The following is a 22,659-nucleotide window of genomic DNA, read 5'->3' on the forward strand; positions in this document are numbered from 1 at the left end:
CAATGTCAGTGGCAACGGAAGACCCAATGTTGTGGTCCTTTCATTTGTGTGTGTGTGTGTGTGTGAGAGAGAGAGAGAGAGTGTGTGTGTGAGGGTGTGTGTTTGTGTTAAAGAAGCAAACCAGCGTTTACTGATGCTTAAAGCATCCTCTTTGCTTCTTAAACACCCTTCCCCCCACTTCCAAATGAGAATGAAATGGGACCACCTCCATTTTCTTTGCCTCAAGTGTCTTGGAAGCCTCTTTCTGAAATAGAAATGTACCACCCAAAATAAGGAAATGAATATCAATGGAGAAATAAAGGAAATCTGAAATGCTCTAATAAGATGAAATTATGAAGAGAGGAGAAAGGGGAGAAAGGAAGAAATATGCTTAGGAAACAGCTCCAGGATCTTCTTAGAAGATCAGAAAGAACATTACCCTAGAAAGAAGAACAGAAGAGGCAGCTAAACAAGAATACAGTTAGTCAGGGTTGGCAGGGAGAAAACTATGCAAAATGAGTTAATGATAGCCAAATGGATTAAGGGCAATAAATTGGTTTTTTTTTTTACAAAGACATCTGGAGAAAGAACTAGGCAGAAAGGGAGAGAGGTAAGAAAAGGCAGGATGGGCATGGACTCCAAATGGAAATAATCATGGAAAAAAACAGGACAAAGTTTAAGCCCCTTTTGATTGTTGACCCGGATGTAAATCTGTTGCTGTACGGTAGGAAATATAAATACTAACAGATGTTTATATTTAGGTATATAGTTCAGTTTAGAGCAGGGGTGTCCAAACTTGAGAACTTTAAGACTTGTGGACTTCAACTCCCAGAATTCCCCAGTCAAGTTTGGACACCCCTGGTTTAGAGGCTATTTCAATCATAGATGACTGTATGTGACAGAAACTCCAATAGTGTTGAAACAATAAATGATAGTAACGTAATAGAAAGCTTGGAGCAATATTAGCCCCCACATCTGTCCCTCCAAGGAATATTACTCTCCATGAAAACAATCACTAACTGTAGGGTGGGGACCCACCATTCTGTCCATTCCACAAAGCTTTCAGAAATAGCCATGGCAGCTTTTGTTAAGTGCCAACAGGGTGGGCGCTGAACTGACCTTGGCTGGAAAAATTGTATTTTTCAAACATGCGAACAATAATATTGTGCCCCTAAAATTGTTACTACCTGGCTAATGTATCTAATTACTGTCTAATTACTGTCTAATTGAATGCCAGGTACAGGTATTAAATAATGATTATGACATCAAAGGGTGATAAGCGCTAGTTTTGTTCCCATGTTTGTTTATATTTTCCGTGTGTGTGTGTGTGTGTGTGTGTGTATGTGCGTGAATTTCTTATTACAGAATTTCACTGGCATGTTTTTTAAATGGGCTATTGCACAATATACCGTGAAGTAGCTTCAGTAGTCAGTGGTATAATTAGATTTTTAATTATGTTTTAATTATATTACTTTTTTTATTAGTTACTTTTGAATGTTATCCAGTGGCACAAAGTGGAATGTTTGTTTTCATTTCCCACATAGGGACAAACTTATTTTTTTATCGAAAATAAACGAAGATACCTTATTATCTGTAACATAATGCTTTAGAAAATTTATCTATTAGTTTAATCAAATGCATAATAAGAAAATTTATCTACTAGTTTAATCAAATGCATAATAACAAAAGGGATGGTTATTATAACCATCTTTTAATTCTTTAAAAAATTTCCTGGTTTGTTCTTCCTAATTCTCTTTTCTGAAACTTAGTGCCTAACGTTTCCAAGACTCTTGTTTGCAACATAAAATACATCTCTCTCTCTCTCTCTCTCTCTCTCTCTCTCTCTCTCCCCTGTATTTATGTTTACTACCGGTTCTCCGCTTCTTGCACATGCCGAGCTTCCGTGATGACGTCTGGGCAGGTGGGCGGAGCCTCCTGCTGCCATCACTACTGGTTCTCCCGAACTGGGGTGAACCGGCAGAATACCATCTCTGACATGAGTACACTCTGTGTGTGTGTGTGTGTGTGTGTGTGTGTGTGTGTGTGTGTAGTGAGGACATTAACAGTAGGGCAATTTTACTGTTACAAATATGAAGTTGAAATGTGACTCACTATATATATATATAAATAAATTATTATGTTACTTCCTAAAAGATAGATTCTATTCTGGTGCTGAAGACAGTATATAAATAGAATTTTTTCAAAGAAGATTTTAGAAAATTGTAGAGGAATAGAAAGAGAAACTGAAAATTCTCTGGTCTATAAATCTAGAAATGTTGCCTTTAATTTGAATTCACCTTGGGGTAGGGCGGTGTAGAATTTGCCCCATTGAACCAACCATCTCACTGAAATGGGTGGCCTGCGTGTGACCTGAGTAGCAGGAATCCTCAGAATTCTACAGAAGAGCAAATCTGCATATATCTGATTGTTCCACCTTTGCCATTAAACATTAAACCCTTCCCCAAATCCATATTTCGTTTAGGGAGAACATCTCTCTCTCTCTCTCTCTCCCTCCCTCCCTCCCTCCCTCCCTCCCTCTCTCTCTCTCTCTCTCTTTCTCTCCCTCTCTCCCTCTCTCCCTCCCTCCCTCCCTCCCTCTCTCCCATCCATCTATCATCCATCCATCCATCCATCCATCCATCCATCCATCCATCCTTCTTTCTCACAGAGAGACACTAGAACGTTAAAAACATAAAATGTAAATAGAAAAATTATAATAGGAAGAATAGTCAAAATTGTGACATTAAAAATTAATTAAAAAGCAGGAGGAGGGTCTTCAGGGAGCTAAGGAACCCTATGGTTGTGCGCTCTTCTGTGACTTCCAAGTAGATGGTGGTGCCAGGTCCTTAGATATTTTTGTAAATATCAGAGTTGTTTCTTGTGAGATTGGGGACTCATCTCACCTTTGGAGGGAGAAGATTTCATGGGGGGTGGGGGGCAACAGCAGAGAAGACTCTCTTCGTAAATCCCACCACTTGGAATTCTTCAACTGACAGGATCTGCAACATAGTTTCCCTGCCTGACCAGGTGGGTTTTAAACATCCAGTTTATGAAGGGCTGAAGGCCAGGCCTTGATGTTCCACGGCTCCCCTTTGGCCAAAATCAGTGGATTCAAGGGCCTTGTCAAGTATTCTGGCCCTTTGTGAGAATAACCAGCTAAATCTGGCCTAAGGGAAAATTCCTTCTTACTCCCAAATATGTGGATTAGTTAGCGTCTTGGCATGCACATGAGACTTCTCTGATAAAGCCTCCAAGGATAGTATGGACTGGAACAATTTTAATACAAAACGGCAAGTCTCATGTAAATTATGTTGTGATTCAGAGAAGAAGAGGAGATAATTTAGATAGAGACTTCTAAAAGAAACCTTACAAAGTCACGTGAAATCCATGACAAAATTCCATGGATAGACATTTTAGATGTTGCATTAGCATTAATCATATTCAAAACTGCTATTATTATTATTATTATTATTATTATTATTATTATTATTATTATTATTATTATTATTATTATTATTATTATTATTAAATCTTTGGTGAGATTCACAGCCTTTGGGGCTGGTTGGTAGCTCAACAGCTCGAGTCCTAACCAAGGACCTAGGAACTGTTAAGGTAACGTCGGAGGATATAAGCTGTTCCAAGTAGGACGGTTTTTTGTAGAGTCAGAATGTTCAAGTCAGGTAAATTTAGAATTTCCAAATAGCGAGATAGCCCTTTAGGTATTGCTCCAAGGACTCAAATTACAATTGGGACAACACATGACTTCTTTTTCCACAGTTGCTCAACTTCAATTTGCAAGTCCTGGTACTTTGTGATTTTTTCTTGCTGTTTATCTTCAATTTGTGCATCATCATCATCATATTTCTTTTATTCATTAAACATGAAACTCAGTCAACTGAACATTTAAAGATGTGTCACAAAAACCATTGACTGGTGCTAATGGTTGATATGGGTTGCTGCCAGCGTTCTAGGTATCAACTACCTACGATCTTCTTAAAATATATGGTGTTCTGAGTAGCACAGTTTTTTTGCAGTTCCAGTGGTGTTATTGCAGGAAACTGCAATTTCTTGATGTGTTTTGTAAAATTCTTGGACATGGTACCAAGTGCCCCAATGACAATGGGTATCACTGTTACATGCTTCATACATAATCATGTAATTTTGATGACCGGGTTATGATATTTCATGATTTTTTTCCAGTTCGTTTTCTTCAACTGTGGCGTCTCCTGGTATGATGATGATGATGATGATGATTATAAAATATTCATTAAACATGAAACACAGTCAACTGAACATTCCAAAATGTATCACAAATACCATTGACTGGTATTAATGGTTGATACGGGTTGCTGCCAGTGTCCTAGGTATCAACCAAGTACCTTCTTAAAATATACGATGTTCTGAGTAGCACAATATTTTGCAGTTCTGCGGGTGTTATTGTAGGAAGGTGACATTTCTTGATGTGTTTTATAAAATTCTTAGGCATGGTACCAAGTGCCCCGATGACAATTGGTGTCACTGTTTTTCAATAATAATAATAATAATAATAATAATAATAATAATAATAATAATAATAATAATAATAATAACAACAACAACAACAACAACAACAACAACAATAATAATCAGTAATCTTAAAATCCCACTATCAGTAATCTTAAAAAAAAATGAAATTAGGCTACCAAACAGCCAAAGAAGCCGAAACAATTTCGCATTTATTATATATGGATGATTTGAAACTCTATGGAAAGTCAGAAATAGAAATCCAATCATTGACAAACACAGTCCGAGTATTCAGCACCGATATTTCAATGCACTGTATCCATAAAAAGGGGCAAAATCACTAAATATGAGGGAATTGAAATGCCAAATGGCCAACTAATTAAATGCAATGAAAATGAAGCCTACAAATACTTAGGCATTCTGCAGTTGGATAACATCAAGCATGGAGAAGTAAAAACTATTGTCAGGGGAGAGTACACCAACAGAGTTAGGAAAATTTTGAAATCTAAATTGAATGGTGGAAATACAATCAAGGCCATAAACACCTGGGCAATACCAGTTATAAGATACACAGCTGGGATAGTTAACTGGACACAAGCTGATTTGGACATTTTGGACCGAAAAACCAGGAAACTAATGACAATGCACTACAGTTTACATCCACGCGGTGATATTGATAGACTATACCTGCCCCGAAAATCAGGTGGCAGAGGATTATTACAAGTGAAGCAAATAGTTGAAGAAGAAAAACATGCACTGGCTGATTATTTAAAAGAAAGTCAAGAACATCTATTAATCGAAGTAAAGAACAAAAATCTATTGAGGGCCCAACAGATGAAACAAGAATACAGAAAAGATGTGATAAAATTAAGAATGGAGAGTTGGCAGAACAAAGCATTGCATGGCCAATTTCTGGAAAACATAAAAGATAAAGTGGACAGTGAAAAAACTTGGTTATGGTTAACAGCAGGTACATTAAAGAAAGAAACAGAGTCACTAATCCTGGCTGCGCAAGAACAAGCTATCCGCACAAATGCCATTAAGGCCAAAATCGAAAAATCCTCTGATGATGCCAAATGTAGACTTTGCAAAGAGGCTGATGAAACTGTTGACCACATACTCAGCTGCTGTAAAAAAGTCGTGCAGACTGACTATAAAATGCGGCACAATTCAGTGGCACAAATGATCCACTGGAATTTGTGCAAAAATTATAATATTAAAACAGCAACAAACTGGTGGGAACATAAGCCTGAAAAAGTCGTCGAGGGTCAGATGGTCAAGATCTTGTGGGATTTTTGCATGCAAATGGATAAAATACTGGCGCATAATACACCAGACATCACACTGGTTGGGAAAAATAAGGTCACAATCATAGACATCGCAATACCAGGTGATAGCAGGGTCGACGAGAAGGAATATGAAAAAATCACGAAATACCAGGACTTAAAAATCGAAATCCAACGATTATGGCACAAACCAGCAGTGGTAATTCCAGTGGTAATCGGCACACTGGGTGCTATTCCAAAAGCACTGGAATTACATTTAAAACAGTTAAAAATTGACAAAATCACCATCAGTGAAATGCAAAAAGCTGCACTGCTTGGATCTGCACGTATATTACGAAAATATGTTATGACGTCCTAGGCCCCTGGGTGGGGCCCGACTAGTAATCAATGCCAAATCCGGCGAAACAACTGGCCGCTGTGATACAATTTAATAATAATAATAATAATAATAATAATAATAATAATAATAATAATAATAATAATAATAATAATAATAATAATAATAATATACTTGGTTTAAGAAGGTACTTGGTACTTGGTTGATGCCTAGAATGCTGGCAGTTTCAACCATTAGCACCAGTCAATGGTATTTGTGATGCATTTTTGAATGTTCTGTTGACTGAGTTTAATGTTTAATGGAATAATAATAATAATAATAATAATAATAATAATAATAATAATAATAATAATAATAATTTTGCCTTTCTGCCCAGGGAGCAGAAATTTTAAAACCTGACAATCGTTTAATTGTTGACTGTAGAAAGAATAGATTTGTAACTACATATTTTGCTGTCTTCTCCTCCTCCACCACCTCCTGCTAGCCTCTTGCTACTGCTATTAATGAATGCAATTTAGATAATACCATTGCCTCTTCAAGCCACACCTCGGGCCACTCCCTGAGTGTCTGGCCTGAACAAAGCAGAGATGGCTATTGTCATGGGAATCAGGTGCCAGTAGGTCTGTCTCTGTTTACTAGAGGGAGAATGCTACTTCATAAAGTGACAATGACTGATCAAAAATACTTTTCGCCTAAAGGTACTTGGTTTTCCTTTTTACCTGAAGAAAGGTATCTTTTGATCCTACCACTTTTTCCCATGTATTCTTTCTCTGGGCCATTGATGAGCTTAAGTACCATCCATCCATCCTAGCAGCCACACAAAACAGTGCCATTCTAAAATTTGCTATCCCTATTGACAATCCCTATCCGGACTCTACTGTATCTGTTCCGAATCACTGCTAAATCTGGTTGCTCTGATTTGTGAGTATGCCACTAACTTAGGCAAGGTCATTCATTTTCTTCAGCAGATTTTCTAAAATCTCTTTCTCCATTGCCACCAGCAGGAAAAGCATCTCCTAATGTTGTCTTGCAGCATGAATGAGAACTATCTGAATTTAAAATTCTGTTTGGACTTCTCTTGGGTGGTTTATCTATCCTTTTGGCCATGTCCCAAATTAGGTTAATGTGTAATAAAGAAATATCTAAGTGACAAAACCTGGATCGAAAGAGCCTCAGGAGGGAGGGTGAAGGCAGAGCCTTTCATGATTATATTGTTTTAGACGAGTACAGGAAGTCCTCAACTTACAGCAGTTCATTTAGTGACCATTCAAAGTTACAACAGCACTGCAAAAAGTGACTTATGACCGTTTTTCACACTTACAACCATTGCAGCATCCCTACAGTCATGCGATCAAAACTCGAGACGCTTGGCAACTGACTCATGTTTATGACGGTTGCAGTGTCCTGGGGTCATGTGATCCCCTTTTGCGACCTTCTGACAATCAAAGTCAATGGGGAAGTCAGATTCACTTACTAACTTAAGAACTGCAGTGATCCACTTAACACCCATGGTAAGAAAAGTCGTGAAATGGGGCAACACTCACTTAACAAATGTCTCACTTAGCAACATAAATTTTAGGCAACGTAAATTTTAGGCTGTAAGTCGAGATCTATCTATATGTGTGACTAGCTACTTCTCTTAACTTTGGGGGCAGGAGAAATGATGGAAACCGATAAATAAATGAAAATTGGCAAATTAGCAACCAATACTCTGGTCCCTTATTATTTTCTGTACAGTGCAATTAAAAAAGTTAGGCTGTTGCATCTAAAGGTAAAAATTCTCACCAAAGCCATTTCAGACATATGTGGATAGAGTTGCAGGAATACAGCCTTCTTCTTCTACGGTAGCTTTTGGGAAAATTGGAGAGGTTAGCTTAAACATGTGAGAAGGGGCAGGGACATACATGAAGGAAGGTCAGGAACCAAAGTGCTAGTGGAGAAAGTGAACACTGGGAAGGATACAGCTGCAATAAAAGCACACCAACAGTCCCAGAGCAGCCTTCTAGCCACACTCAGAAATGGTGAGTTGATGTCAGATTTAAGATAATAGATGATAGCATTTCAGATAATGATGGCTTAAGGGTGGAAATGAGAGCCACTTTGGTGTGGAGCGGTTAAGATATCAGGCTAGAAACTGGGAGATTGTGAGTTCTAATCCTGCTTTAGGTACAAGGCCAACGGGGTGACTTTGGGCCAGTCACTTTCACTCAGCCCTATGAAGGAGGCAATGGCAAACCACTTCTGAAGTATCTTGCCAAGAAAAACTGCAGGGATTTGTCCAAGCAGTCTCCGGGAATTGAATACAATTGAATGGATTAAATAAAATATATTATTACACTGCATGGTTGAGGGAATGCAGGAAATCTTATGATGGATTGCAAGTTAGATTCTAGAATAGAGATCTTAGAGGCGTAGAATAATGTGAACATGCTTGGGAAAAAACCGAGCTTTAGGTGTTTTTGTAGTATAGGATGTATCAGAACTGACTGGTTGGAAGAGAACACTTCACATGGAAACTAGGGCTGATAATATATACGTATTTTCTCCATCTTACTAAAGCATTATGCAAAAGATTTGATTGAAAGTTACAATAATTGGGGGAGGAACTCTATGACTTAGAAAGTAAGATTGGTAAATGGCAAGGAACATGAATTACTAATGAAATTACAGAAAGAAAAATTCTGCAGCTAATCAATATCACTATTTGGGAGTGTTGAGAGTGATTCTTGGGGGAGAAATGAACATGGAAAAAAAGAATAATAATAGAGTGAAATGAGAAATACAAGTCCTGCATGAAAGTATGAGTTCTATATGAAAAAATGTTAGAAGGTAGTTTATCTTCCAGCAGAAAGAATGGAAAGCTGTCATAAAAAAAATAAGGCATGGAAGCCAACTGAAACAAATAGAAGAGAATAATATCACAAAGTGCCACAAAACTGTGCAGATTATACTAATTAGAAGTATGAAAAAATATGCTTGGTTAAATGATAGAGTTTAAATGGAAAAGCTTGTAGATGAGGGAAAAAAAGACGTAAGAAAAATACTGCAACAATGAGAATGAAATACATTGGGTACCATAATGGATGTATACAGATATTGTAAGAAAGAATGCAGTCAAAGAAACCAGGGAATTGTTGAGATTAAAAGAGGCAGAAAAATGCAGACCAATTTTGAGGAAAATAAAAATTATTTTGGCAGTTTGTGAAAAGACTGTCCAACAGAATGAAAGGAATTAAAAGTAAAAGTGATGAAATAATTTTGTATGAAACTGAACTGTTGGAGGGCTGCGGAAGGAATATTTTTTAGTTTTGTATGAAAATGATAATGATATATCGAAGTTTAGAGAAATATGTGTGTATGTGTGTGTATCCTCCAAGAAAAAAAAGGAATGGAATGGTGCAATCTCATTCATTCATTCACACAGTGTGTGTTATAGAGCCTCTCATCTCACAAGTAACACCTCTGGGCAGCATACAACTATCAAAACCAACAAACATAAAAACAATAATCAAACAAGTCACTATTAAAAATGAAAAAAAAAGATTTTATGACAGTGTTTAAAAATTATAAAGCTGCAGGGATAGATGACATAACTGGAGAAATGCTAAAATATGGATGTGATTTGCTTCTGTACAGTTTGCTTAAAGTGTATGTGAAGACTGCATTTGTGCCTGATGGTAGAAGAATGTCATTATTGTTCCTTATACTAATTAAACTAATAATTTTCAACAACCATATATCTGGAGGGTATGAGGTCGAAGATGACCAATATAGACACAACAGGAACACAATTAAATAATATCACTATTGCTTCCTTAACTATTTATCTTGCATATTGCACAGTTCCTGCTTTCTTGCACCATTCTATTTATTGCACTTATCCTCCTGCCACAGCACAGCTTTATATGAGGATTTCTCTCGCTCCTCCACGGGATTGTGAGAGGTTCAAAGCCCTTGTGTATCTCTTAAGATTATTTGCATCTCTTGAGGTCTGGGAAGAACCTCTCAATTCAGATGTCTATGGAGATTCTCAGTTATGTCCAGGTCAGGATTGTCCCAGAGGTGCTTTTGCCAAAGGCAACTGGACTTTGTTTTTCCTTGAAGTCGTTTTGCTTCTCATCCAAGTTCTGAACTGAAGAGGCTTCTTGGATGAGAAGCAAAACGTTTTCAAGGAAAAACAAAGTCCAGTTGCCTTTGGCAAAAGCAACTTTGGGACATCTCAATTCAGTAGTGCTTTACAGTGGATATACAGACAGAAGTCCAAGTATCTAAGTCTACAACATCATCTCCGTATCTAAACTACTTCAATATTTTTTTCTACGTCATTACCTTTAATAGGAACAATTCATAATGCCCCTTCTTTGCCTCAAACCCCATCACCTAATAGCTGTATAAACCTTATATATTGAAAGCTACATGTGGCAGTAAATTGTTTACCCCATGGATCAGCAGAAAAAAAAATAAGGTTGGTCTTTCTTTTGCCTCTCTGCTTGTCTTTTTATTTCCATCTTCTGAACTTACAGCCTACTCTCTAGTCTGCTCCTTCAGCCGTAGTAGACATTGCTGCAGCTTCAGCAACCACAGCCTTTCCTCCTAGCAGACACACAGGCACCTCATAGCTGTCCCAGTTTACCCTGTTTGTCACATCCATATAAAACCTCTTACTTCCTGCCCTTGTTGGCTAGTCTTTTTCAACACGACTGTGAGCTAGACTTAGTTTGACCCATCCAAGGTTGAGATTTATTTTGCCATTTGCCAAACTTCCTTTTTATGCTTAGACATAAATGAGGGAGTCCCATTTCCTCTTTTTAGTAACTGGAAACTCTAAGGTCAAATCCTGGCTGGTTGGTTGCCAGTCCAAAGATGAATATGGGAAACTCGTGGCTGTGTTAAAAGAAAATATTGATCAAGGCAGTAAACTTTTCTTTCTGTTTGGTCCTTTTTAAGGAGGGCTTCAAGAGCCTTTTTTCAAATGTTCTCATCTTTATAGAGTAGACTTGATAATTTCTATCCACCAGGACCTTTGCAAGCTGGGAGAGGTAGCCTGTTTGATATCTCACCCTGTGAATGATCCTTTTCCTGTAGATTCTCAAAGCAAAGCTTCCTCCTTCTTTTGCATCTGAGCACTGTTAGATGACCAATATTTCTGGTTTCATTGTACATTGCTTTTATTTCTCCAAGGAGCAGGTTTGTGAGAAAAAAGCAACAAGAGGTAGAGTTGGGAAGAAGCTGAAAGGACGCAAGCCAACAACCATCAAAGCTTGAAACAGCAGCAGGAGCAACGGAAGGCAGCGCTTTGAATAATCTAATGAATCAAGCATGACATTATCTAGAGTGAAATGCCTGGGAAGGGGGTTCCCATGGACTGTTCTGACCTGAAAGGTTGAATCCAGAGGGACCTTTAAGGGCTTTTGCAAAATGCAAAAGACAACAACTAAATCAGAAGGAAATGATATTTTATTTAACCTCGGCGTCAGGGGAGTCAATGACAGGATCACAAGAGATAATACCCTGGGATTGAGAAAAGGCAATTCAGCAACATATGGGGCTTTCACTAGAGCGTCCTGTGTGCCACCAAGAAGCCAATTCTGCCTCTCCCTCCTGCTCTGTTTCTGTAACGGGCTGTCATTCACTTTTAAGGAGTCGGAGCGGAAGGTCTCACAGAATCCCCACTACTGCTATGGCTGCTGCTGGGGGAGGTGGACAAAAAACACGCCTGGTGTTTTGTTTTTAGCAGCAGTAACAACATGAGAGTGAAAAAGGTCTTTTACGTGGTTTTAAAAATATGATTTCTATATTGCTCGTTGCTTTTTAAATAGTTTTTTTTTAATTGATGTAAACTGTCCAGAGCCATGGATTTGAAATGGGGGCTCTATAAATCAAATGCAAAAGTAGGTAGGTAGATAGGTAAGTAGGTAGGTAGGTACCGGTAAGTAAGTAAAATAAGTAAGTAAATGTTGCAAATGATTTAAAAGGACAAGAAATTAACCTTTGTAAAAGGCTGATATTTCCTGCCAATATATTTATAAATGTGGACCCAGTCTAAATTTCTTTAGGGGACTGCAAAAATCCCTTATTGCAGTAATTGTTTCTTTGCTTTGTAGAACTAAGAGTATGCACCCCAGGCTAGGTGAGGGGTATTTATATGGCAGCTAATTTAGGATTTTCTTTACGGATGGGTGGGCTCAAAAAATGGTGCTACACTGTAGATTTGGTATTTGACTTGTAAATTATGATATATAACTTAGTGATATGAGACCATTTTTGTATAGTGGTTTAGGTACTAGGCTAGAAACCAGACAACTGTGAGTTCTAATTATTTCTCCTCCTCCTCCTCCTCCTCCTCCTCCTCCTCCTCCTCCTCCTCCTCCTCCTCCTCCTCCTCCTCCTCCTCCTCCTCCTCCTCCTCCTCCCCTCCTCCTCCTCCTCCTCCTCCTCCTCCTCCTCCTCCTCTTCTTCTTCTTCTTCTTCTTCTTCTTCTTCTTCTTCTTCTTCTTCTTCTTCTTCTTCTTCTTCTTCTTCTTCCACTTCCCCTTCCTCCTCCTCCTCCTCTTCCTCCTGCAAATGAATGAAATTCCCCTCCTCCATGATTGCTCCCCTGCAACACTAAAAAACATTGCTTACAGTCCTGGAATTAGAAAATAACCATCCAGACTTCTAGCCATAGTCTCCTCTATACACTTATGCATCTTACTTTTAAAGCCATCTAGACTAGTGGCATCTGGTGGAAGCAAATTCTGTAGTTTAATCCCATCGCTGTATTTGTACACTTGTAAACCATCCAATTTTAGGAAGGTTGTGTACATCAAGATCAGCCTATGCTGCGCCACAGATCTTGAGTACATGGGAAAGAAGATGACTCTTGATGTCTAGAAAAGCCCTTCAGATTTTCCACTGCCACCAAACCTGTTTGACTGAATCGCAGGTTAAAAAGCCATGCCAGCTGTAATTCTTGAGCTCTAGGGAGCATGTCCTTTGCCTTAATGAAATACTCTGCCGATTCCATTTGTAAAGAAACCAAAGACTCCTCAGGTTTATGATCAAGTTGTAAATATTTTATTTACCCTATATTTCCTGCTGGGTTATTTATGAGGCCTTTTGCCAGGTCTCGTAAAGCTGCCTAGTAAAATATATATTCTTACAACAAAAATAAAGTCATTTGTGCAAAACATCTTAGGACCACAGAGGGAAGATGTGATAGGACACAGACATGTTTAGATGTCACAGTCAAAGCCTCAGCAAGGTTTCCTTGGTTTTCTTTAACTATATTTTAAAAATTTGGACTGCAGCCTGTTCCTGTTCCTTTGTTGACTGAGCCCTACTGAATTCACTTGGCTTGACTTTTGCGTAGTCATATATATATATATATATATATATAGTTCTTCCGGAAAGAACTACAAAAGATATTATATACAGAAAAATGTAACAGAAACATTCCGTTCACATAAGTAATCAAAATATACACTGTAACAAACTATTTATGCAAACTTCAGTTCTAGATTGCTTTTGTCATCATGATAAATGTTTGGTTCTTAAAAAAACCAGGTTAGAACTAAAATTATGAACACTACATTTGGAAGTAAATGAAAGCAAGAGTAAAAATTTCAAGTGTGACTGGAACTTGCTTCTCAATAAACCACATCTATTTATGTTCATAGCTCAGCCTCTCATCTTGAATTTTTTACCACTAAGCAGTTCTGTCATGTTTTATTAGAAATAAGCCCAACTTATTTCAGCCAAGGTTCTTCAAATACATATGGTTTGGCTTCTAGTCCTTCTCTCATTGATTTCAGATTAATGCAACTTTCCCCCCACAAATGATTATTTGTTCTTTAGCTTGCTTTCTGGGGATAGCAATAGCACATAGATTTATATACTACTTTACTGTGCTTTACAGCCCTCGCTAAGCGGTTTACAGAATCAGCATATTGCCCCTAACAATCTGGGTCCTCATTTTACCAACCTCGGAAAGATGAGTCAGCCTTGAGCCTGGTGAGATTTGAACTGTCAACTTGCAGCCAGCAGTCAGCAGAAGTAGCCTGGACTACTCTAACCACTGCACCACCATTGCTCAAGGAAGTATGGTGCCATCATGGATGGTTGATGGTAGGAAATGGTGGGATGATGGCTGGGATAAAATATGGTACCATCATGGGTGGTGGTGATGTTGGGAAATCTCATGCATTGATATCCACTGTGGTTCATTGAAGTGATTAATGTAACATTCTGAAATGTTTCTAGATCTGGTGGCACATAATTTTTCAGAACCACTAAAGAATTGTTCCTTCACTTTGAAGTTGACATCATTCCTATCTCAGAAGGAGAAAGAAGGGTGTTTGACTGAGGTTGATAAGAGAGACAAGAATAAGGTGTGAACTGCACTGGGTCTCAGTCAAACTACTTTCACCCTGGAGAGGGGAGAGAAGGGGAGAATAAATATAAACAAAAAAAGCAGAGCATCGGTCTTTTCTAGAAGAGATTCTGCTGCTTTATTCCTCCCCTCACTTTGGACAGTGTCATCCAGACCAAATTATTTTTACTGATACAGAGATACCAATTGTACTAAAACTAGATAAAGACCAGCGGCTGAGTAAGGTGCTAGTGTGATTCTATTTACTTTAGTAAAGGAGAAAAAAAAATAGTAACGTTTTAGGTCTTTCTGTTGCATTTGGAGAAGGCAAAATCTGGTCATATGAATCAACTTCAAGTATGTCTGTTGTCAGATTCCTGGTGTAGAATGCTTTCTTGTACATCTGGTTAGCCTAGACGTTTTCCTGCAGCCTATGGATTGCAAAATTAATTGTAGAGATTTTATCTGTGAAGTTAAGAGAGCTAGCTAGAACGTTTTGTGCATTTGTTTGAAGTCAGTGACAATGCAGATGTAGGAAAGTGGCAGAGGAACCTCTGAGTTGCACTTTTTGATGGACTCTTTTGTGCAAAACTCTCTGTTGTACAATCTGTATGTGTGTATAAAATAAGTGGTCCCTACACATTAGTCTAAAGAAGTAAGGTATGGCATATTCACTCACACGGAAAGCAAAAAGTTTGCTCAGGGTAATTTATCTAAGATATGCAAATTGAGAGATTAATTGAAACAGAAATATCTGTTTTGTCGCTGTGAAAGCCAATTTTGTGTAGTGGTTAAGAAGTGGGCTAGAAACTGGGAGCCATGAGTCCCACCTTAAGCACAAAGCCAACTGGGTGACCTTGGATCAGTCACTGCTTCTCAGGCTTGGGAAGGAAGCAATGGCAAATCACTTCTGAAAACTGCAGCCACTTATCCAGGCACTTTTTTGTCTAAAGTAACATAAATAAAAATCAGGCTTGAAATCCTTGGCTGTTCTCCCACGGGTTTGGGGTTGGGTGGTTGTTTATGGAGTGTCCACATATACATGACTTTTTTTCTAGCTACTTTCTGCCTATTTAATTTTGAGGTGCCCAGAATTGTTCTGGAGCATGGCAGCCTGTAAATTTAATAAATAAATAAACAAGGATCTAGTTGATCATTATCAATGTGGGTAAACTACCAGATTATTGCCTGTAGGCTGTGGTTTAAATTCCATTACGAGAACTCAGTTCCCTTATTCTTACAATCTTTAAAACACATGGACTGGACTATTAGTTTGGATTACTGTTCTCTGTAATTGTAACTGTATGTGGGAAAGACCTTGAGAGACTGGGCAAAGACCCTGCCAAGGGGGACAGTCAGATAAGAGACAGAATAGCCTGCAGCTGGACAGTGAGGGCGGGGAGGGGGTGTCAAGAGGTTCAGAAGAGACCTTCCCTAGTTTCTAAGGCTGTAAAGGAGGTGGGGGAAGATTGTACTTTCAGACTTTCAAGATTATATCACCGTAGTTTATAATAAAGTAGAATTAGTTCATCTGACTTGTGATTCCTATCTGTTTTAGCCTGGGAGGCTGACAGCAATAAAGGATACATAACCCCCTAGGCATAGGTGTTGTTTCTGTACTTGGCAAAAGAATTGGAAGTATTTGGGTCCTAGCATACTGCCAGGGAAATTGATTATGGCATTACCTATCTGCAAGAAAACAAACTCAGCACCAAACTTTCAACCCTAAGCTACATATACAGTATCCTCTTCTGTTGGCAAGGAAAGTTGAATGTTGGCAAACCTCTACCAAGAAACGACCAATTTCCTTACATGGATGACCATGACAGCATATCTTGACCACCAGTGTGAAATAAAGGTAAAGGTAAAGATTCCCCTTGCACAGATGTGCTAGTCATTCCTGACTCTAGGGGGTGGTGTTCATCTCTGTTTCTAAGCCAAAGAGCCAGCGCTGTCCAAAGATGTCTCCATGGTCATGTGGCTGGCATGACTAAATGCCGAAGGTGCACAGAATGCTGTTACCTTCCCACTAAAGGTGGTTTCTATTTTTCAACTTGCATTTTTACATGCTTTTGAACTGCTAGGTTGGCAGAAGCTGGGACAAGTGAAGGGAGATGTCAGCCTCTGCTTTGCTGCTCGCTTTCGGCTGCCATTGAAATGGGGAGGGGGGGAGATATATGGTATTTGGGAGGGGAAGCTTGAGCATAGGAGTGAATGAAGAAGGGAGTCATTTTCTCACCATCTACTGCTCATGTTGCAGATAATGGAATTGCCGCCAAGGCCAACTGTCCGGCATACCATCCTGATGATGGGTTTTGAAACTGCAGCCCACATGACACCTGTGGGGTGTGGGGATTGGACTGGGGGTTGGGATCACTAGGGGGAGAGAGCTGGGTCACATATTGATATCTATGATTGTGCGCCCTTTTGCCTCAGATCTTGCTTTGCTAGCTGCTATCTACTCATAACCAGTAAAAGTACTCTTAATTCTGAAAAATGGACTTGAGCGGTTTCTTTCTTGGTTACTGATGAAGGCTGCCCTGACAGGAGCTCACTCCGTTACACGGCACTAGGGATTCGAACTGCCAAACTGCCGACCTTTCTGATTGACAAACTCAGCATCTTAGCCACTGAGCCATCACGTCCCTAGTGTGAGATATAGAACTCCAATAAACTGTGCAACTAAATGGAAAAACAGCTCAGCAAAGTGACCAAAAACCAAGAGCCAGTTTGCTGTAATGTTTAAGGTGCCAGGCTATAAAGCAGGAAAGTGACAGTTCTAGTCCTGCCTTAGCCATGAAAACCAGCTTGGGTGACTTTGGGCCAGTCAGTCTCTCTCAGCCCAATGTACCTCGCATAGTTGTGGCTGTTGAGAAAAAAGAAGGAATGATATGTTGGATATGTTTGCTACTTTGAATTATTCGTAAAAAATAATAAAGGCGGGATACAAATATATAATTGATAGGAGATAGGAGGCTTGATTAATTAATTAATTAAAACAATGCCCTATCATGGAACCATTAAGGATGAAGCCACACATCCATCAAGATTGGCCGGACAACGTACAATACTATACATGCAGCAAATAACAGCAAACTTCACACTTTCTTACATTGATGTTGCCTAGTTTGGTAATGCAAGAAAACGCAGCTCAGAAAGCACCAAGAACCCAACAAATGGTGGTGATTGCTCATCCCGACTGTATACATTTTAAATCCCTTTTCATGAAGATAAATGAGAATGGGAAGCCAACATGTTGCACAGCACAATACCATCATCATATTTAATTCCAAGCCTACCTTTAAGCCCCATTTTTAGAAAATAAAAATGTCTTACTACTGTGTTTACAGTAGTCATTCTTGGACTGGTGGTAATTACTCAAGGGGGGCAATTGGGGCATATCCTGGGGTAATGGAGTAATTCATAATTGCTTGCTTGTAGGTTGAGGATCCAGTTTGGGCTCTGCCAAATGCTTTTGTAAAACAACAGAGACTTTGTGTGTATGTGTTGGGGGGTAATGACATCAATCAAGTCTGAGAAAAGAGGTAATTGGGTCAAACAGTTTAAGAGTCACTGGTTTAGAGTCTCCAGCTGACTTCAAAAGAAACCAAGGTAAACTGGGGAAGACAACCGGATGCCTCCTGGGGGCTGGAAGGACTGATAAGGAACACTCTTACTAGTTGTCGGCTTGTAAATGTGATTGGCTAATCCAAAATGGCAGCCTTTTGGAGAAAGAGCATCTGCAACATGGTCAAAAATGGAAAATTGTCCATCGTCCCCAAGGTTTTTGGAATACCAGGAACGTAGTCATATTTCTATTTCATACTTTTAAATAAAACTGTGTTTCCAAATTCTCAAGAACATAAATGTAGTTTGAAGGGTTCTGTCCCTTGATTAGTTTTGTTTCTTGGAAACAGAAGCCATTTTTTCCTCTTTTTTTTTTAAAAAATATATTAGTAACTCCAGATATTTTCCGGAATAATTCCCACCAGCATTACCATTACTGTATGTGTGTATGTGTATGTGTGTATGTATATGTATGTATATGTATGTATACTTCGCAACTAACAACAACATAAAAAATATACTTCATTCCCCAATTCCCCATCGGGATTTTATTTAGCTTTGTTATCAATTGCCTCAAAATGTGAAGAATGTTAAGGAAGCAAGGAAAGGAAAGGAAGTGAAAGCCCTGACCCCTCCCCCCAAATTCCAACCTTTATTCCATTTAACTGCTGAGGAGAATTTTCTTACACATTGTAGAGGATTCCAGCCCTTGCCTTGCAATTAAACCCAGCTTATCTTCTGGCCTTTAGGATTGCTTCATGTGACCTAGGAATATGCTTGAACCTGATGTCAGAGCTTTGGCACTGTTGTGCATGTTGTCCATATCCTAACGTACCCCATACATGAAGGCAGACATCTGTTTTCCATTGGTTGCCACATCTGCTGGCATCTGCCAATGCAATTTTCCCACTGTGTCACTATTTAAGCCACACAACGCCTCTTTAGGATTGCTGCAAAGGTCTAGAAGCTGGAGAGGGGGAGGAAAATGGAGTGTAGTGGGAGCTTAAAAGCATTATTTGCTAGTTATGAGAACAACCTTCTTGTCACTCTTGATGACAAGAAAAAGACCGTGGAGTTTAATGACTGACATTGGGCCAATCACTCTATTTTAGCCCAACAATCCACCATATGGGACTGTTGTGGGAATAGAATTAGGAATGATTTCTTTCTATCTCACCTTGTGCTGCTAGAGAAAAAGAAAGATATGAAAGTACTAAAATGAATAAACTACTGTTGTTATTGCCACCTGATAGAAGAACCTTAATCACCAATTTACTCACCACTGACAGTGGAAATAAATATCAACAATACTGAACGTGCAAATATAATTTTTAAGTGGCTCACTATTAAGAATTCTACATTTTCCTGTATAGGTCAAATTATTATTATTTCTTTTTGATGATAGTTGGTCTGTTCAAACATTTGAGCGTGATGCCACATTCAGATCCATTGTATTTTTGATACTACTCTCGGACTTCAAGTCAATCATTTACTGGGGTGAATATTTGGGGTTTGCTTTTGCTAAGTATGATGGTTCTCCCAAATGCTGCCCAGATAAGATCACAGTGGATGCCAATTTAGAATCAGAATTCAGATTGTCTATCACTTCTGAATTGTTTGGAAGTGTTTGTGTGTATTTCTGATGAACAGAGTGCTAGATCCTTATGCTATCATAAAGGGGTGTGTGTCCAAAACAGCAAATAAAAAGGGAGAAATAATAAGTTAAAGAAGCTAACCTTTCCCCTTGTACTTTGTCCCAGCTTTCACTGTTTTCTCCTGCAGCTTGATATGATTCAGGCACTGGTAGGCTATGCATCATAGTTATAGAAGGGCTGTCCAAGGATTGCCTTTATTTTTGAAGGCATGTTCTGTGTGAATAGTTTTTCCACTCCCAATGTGAACCACAAGATTAGCTGGACAGCAAACATACAGGTTATCTTCTCACTCTTTCGTTATGGTGAAAAAAAGTATGTTATAGCTGTTAGAACATACACTTCATGCTATCAATTTGTAGGTAAGTCTGTGTCTTCCTTTTTTAATCACTGTATAAATGGCCAATCTAATTGTAGAAGCTGATATTAAATCCCAGAATTTAAATTTAAATCACGGGCAACATTAAGTGATGATGCGACCCACTTCTCTGTATTGTTCCATTGCATTACTCTGCTCTCTAAATGTCTTTGTACTACAACTGTGAGAATTTCAAGCCAGAATACAGTAGGAATCATAAGTACTGTCTTGGCAGGGAAACATTCTATCAGGACATTACAGAGTACTGCAATCATGTATCCTAATTTTCAATTTAATCATACAAAAGGAAATTATTATTAGATTTTGAGTTTTAATTATGCAGCTAATGATTAAAAATGTCATTAAAATGTCATTTTAATTATAGGAAAAACAAATATGGCTGCCTGTTACAAACAGAAGCATGGTTTATTTTAGAATTTTCCTGCTTTGCTCCTTTTTGTGGGGAAGGGCTTTGAGTCAGTTTTTGACTGCCTGGATATGTCCCTGCAGGTTTTTTGGCAAGATTTTGGATGTGATTTGCCACTGCCTCCTTCCAAGAGAGTGTGATTGACCCAGGGTCCCTTTGCTGGCTTCATGGTTAAGGTAGGAATAGAATTTAATAATCTCCTAACCTAGTGTCTTAATCACTACACCAAACTGACTCTCTTTGGTCCCTTAATCCTCATGTATTTAGTTATTGTACATCTATTTTTCTTTCTTTACATACCATGGAAAGAAGTAGACAAATGAAGGAACATTTATTTATTTATTTATTTTGTCAAACATGTAAGGTATAAGTATAAACATAAATATGAACACAGTAAATGGGTACAAATAAATGAAGGCAGTAGGATAGGGACGGTAGGCACGCTGGTGCGCTTATGCAAACCCCTTGCAGACCTCTTAGGAATGGGGTGAGGTCAACAGTAGACAGTCTAAGGTTAAAATTATGGGGGTTGGGGGATATAGCAACAGAGTCAGGTAATGCATTCCAGGCATAGACTATTCTGTTACTGAAGTTGTATTTTGTGCGTTTGGAGCGGTTTAGTTTGGATATGTCAAGTGTGAAGCAAACCAGCACTCTGGCTTTCTTTCTCCTACTGCAGTGGGGCTGTTTCATAATTATATTGGCTATCAGGAAGATGCTAGGAAAACTGGTATCAGACAGATTTCCACAATCCAGGCTTCTCTGTATAAAGAGCTAGTGCAGTGTCATCTTTAATGTACCCATTTATACACTGTAACTAGGAAGGTAATCACGCCAGGCTGCACAGTTACATTAAAAACCTGACAAGAGTCCTGCAATTAGTGAAAGTCTTAAATAATATTGATAGTAACTGTGCAAAACCTCATAAAAAAACCTAATCAAATACTGGCTGAGAAAAGTAGAGCATTTCAGGGTGTTCAGTAGGCTAAATCACAGGGAAAAAAACATACAGCAATGCTTCTTTATTCTAGGTAGTAATTTCATACAGTAAACAGGTTCTCTTTTCGTTTTTGATTTCCTAGATCTGGCAGGATATTTTTTTCCTTTGCATGTATTTGTGCCAAAGTTAATTCTGGTTTATTGATAAATGAACTGACCTTAATGCTACGTTGCACACAATTTTGTGGTAAAAGCAATTCAATACTACATATTTCTTTCTTATTCTTTAATACTACTCTATGTACTATACTAGATCAGTAGCAATAATATTAAATTGCCCCAGGGCTCCAGGGCTGTGATAGGAATTACATTGTAACAATCTGATCATGTCTGGCACTATATTACTAGTGCCAATTGAGCTTTATCTGAAAATATAAAAAAAATGATTGCCATGTTTCAAATATTCTAAAATCTAGCAGATATCGATCCTATCAGATATTGATCCTATTCTACCAAATCTGAGTTATGTGCTTTCAGGTATTATATATAATATATTTTACAGACTTTAAAAACTATTATATTACATTCAGTTCTGTAGAAGAATTCCACTCTATTAATAACTGAATCTACTCTTTGCTTAAGAGGTGTTTTAAATGATGGGCCAGTTCAACTTTTCTCTATAGATCTCTCAAGAACTGTATCAATATCATTTGGGAATGGATCAAGCTGGAATATATATCTATATTCATGTCTTTCTATTTCTGCATCTGCTACTCCTTTTGTATGCATGTATGTACATACGTATGTATGTATTTTATTGCACGATAAACTTTACACCCAAATGATAAATTACCACCAAATTATCTAATCATTAATCTAAAATCTTGGTGAAAGGTTGCATTGATCTTTCTACATTCCAGTAGATATGGCCGAGCTGTCGTCTTCTGTAAACATAATACTTTTGGTTGTAGCTATTTGTAATGATCGTCTAACTTCCGGCAAAGGAAGCATCTGGAGCAGGACCTCATCCAATTGTCTTCACGGTTAGGGCTAGGGAACATCAGGACAATATTATTAGGTATTGGTCCAGTTCCAGCCACAGTTCAAATAGTGACTTGTAAATCCTTGGAAAAACTTGGGACCATTTTTCCTCCAGATCGTACCACTATTTGCAGCTTTTTTGTCTTTTTATCCTTAACAAGTTTCCTGTGGAAAGAAAAGAAATATTCAGCTACTGTACAGGAAGAGACAGAAGGATTAC

The sequence above is a fragment of the Natrix helvetica genome, assembly GCF_964273705.1.
Source record: "Natrix helvetica genome assembly, chromosome: 1".
NCBI classification, from domain to species: domain Eukaryota; kingdom Metazoa; phylum Chordata; class Lepidosauria; order Squamata; family Natricidae; genus Natrix; species Natrix helvetica.